This window comes from Mus pahari, chromosome 7 (genome assembly GCF_900095145.1).
Source record: "Mus pahari chromosome 7, PAHARI_EIJ_v1.1, whole genome shotgun sequence".
NCBI classification, from domain to species: domain Eukaryota; kingdom Metazoa; phylum Chordata; class Mammalia; order Rodentia; family Muridae; genus Mus; species Mus pahari.
This window is the reverse complement of record NC_034596.1, coordinates 56,846,562-56,848,772: the sequence shown is the minus strand read 5'-3', so window position 1 is coordinate 56,848,772 and position 2,211 is coordinate 56,846,562.

Below are 2,211 nucleotides of genomic sequence, written 5' to 3'. Positions count from 1 at the left end.
GGACACCCCTCCTCGGTCGGGGAGGAAAGGTGTTGGGTGTTGGATCGGCCTGCGGACAGCCGCCAGGCGAACACCCCTCCTGGGCAGGAGAGCCCTGAGATTCTTAAACCTGTTACAATGACTAAGATAAAAACTCAAGTGACATCACATACCCAGTGGAGGGATAAGGACATCAACCTATCCACAAAATTTTCACCCAAAATTTGTTCTGTCTCTAAGTGCAGGGATAAAAATGAAGTAGAGACTTTGGGAATTGCCAGCGGATAACTGGCTCAACTAGAGACCCATCCCATGGGCAAACACAAATCCCTGATTCTAAGGGATGCAAAGACCCACAGCCAAACATTAGACAGAAGTCAGGCAGTCTTATGGAACAGTTAGTGAAAGGACTCAGTGCCCCAAAGGTGATATGAAATCCACAGGGAGACAAACAGAGTCAACTAACCCGGACCCTTGGGGGCTCTTAGAGAATGAACCACTGACCAAAGAACATTCTCGGTTGTACCTAGGTCCCCTGCACATATGTAACAGATGTGCAACTTGGTCTTCATTTGGGTCCACCAACAAACTGGAGAGGTTTTCCCTAAATCCATTTGTCCCCTGTCTAAGGAATCCACTCCTCTAACTGGGCTACACTGTCTGGCCTCAGACAGAGAGCACGTGCATAGCCATGGAGAGGCTTGATGTGGGTGGGTATGCCCAGGGCCTTCACCATCGCAGAGGAGAAGGAAAGCAAAGATTAGTGGAGGGACTGTGTGAGGGAGAAACCAGGAGGGCGGCAGTGTTCAACATGTAAAGTAATAAAATAAATTAATAGAAGAAAAGGAGAAAGAAAGCTTTGCACTCATTTAATCAGTTTTTATGCTTTCATTTATTGGATTTCCTTTTTATATTTCTATGTTTTTCAGATTATAGTTTATTGTGACTGACAAAACTGCCAACAGAGTTGCTATTCTATTTCTTTAGAATGTGATCATGAGACTGTAAAAGAAATTAAGTACAAGTAGGGATAGTGAGGCTAGAATCTGCTACCTGCTTCCAAGTTTTATGAAAAGGTGGAGCCTGAATTAGGAAAAGCAATGTGTGAGGGTAACCATAGGTAGTACTCAATTTCAGTCATTATTTAGTGAATTCTGAATCTCTGTATGAGGGAAGGAACCTTCAATAAAAAGATAAAAGAAAATCAAGCAAGTATGAGACACCAGGTTTTCTCATTAAATAAGTACAGGGAAAAATGTTAAAGACATTGTAGAAAATGGTCCTGAGAATGGTTCTTCTTCTATATAGCAAGGTTATTTCAAATCTGCTGAGGCTGTTGGCTAAGGGACAGGGTGGCAATGACTCTCATAACACCCAGGCCACTAGGAATGTCTATGTGGTGACATTAAAGGATGAGAGAATTTAAAACTGTCTCACCACATTTGCATAGAAAATGAGGGAGGATCTCTCTTCTGAACACCAGCAGAGGCAGCTGAGCGCTCAGGATCACAGTCCTTGGGATCACGGGTGAGTGGAATGCAATCAATTCCAGAGAATCCAGCAGGGTCTTGTGCCAGCAGGAACAGAGACAAAGGAACACTGACTGCCCAGAGGTGGGGTTCTGGTCTGGTCTGGGCCACTCTCAACCTGTCTCTTCTAAACCCCAGGAGAGGCAGCTGAGCTCTCCTCCAGAGGAATCTCCACACCTTTGTGGAACACAATCAACTCCAGAGAATCCAGCAGGAGGTTGTGCCAGCAGGAACAGGGTCAAAGGAACACTGCCTGCCCAGAGGCAGGGTTCCTGTCAGGTCGGGGCTACTCCCACCAGCCATATCTCTTCTGAACCCCAGCAGAGGCAGCTGAGCACTCTGGAGAACTTTTTTTTTGTTTTGTTTTTTTTTGGTTTTTCGAGAAAGGGTTTCTCTGTGTAGCCATGGCTGTCATGGAACTCACTTTGTAGACCAGGCTGGCCTCAAACTCAGAAATCTGCCTGACTCTGCCTCCTGAGTGATGTCCTCTTCTTAACCCCAGCGGAGACAGCTGAGTGCTCGGGAGGACTCTCCACACCACAGGTCCTTGAGATCACCGGTCTTCTGGATCTCACAGGGAGAGTCAGCCTACAGGGAGGNCTCTGACCCCAGGACTCAGAAGGAGGATCAGAGCTCCAGACTTCTGGACACCTGCCTTGCAAGGGGAGACTTTGCCTGCAGAGGGTGCTTCGACCAAGGGGAC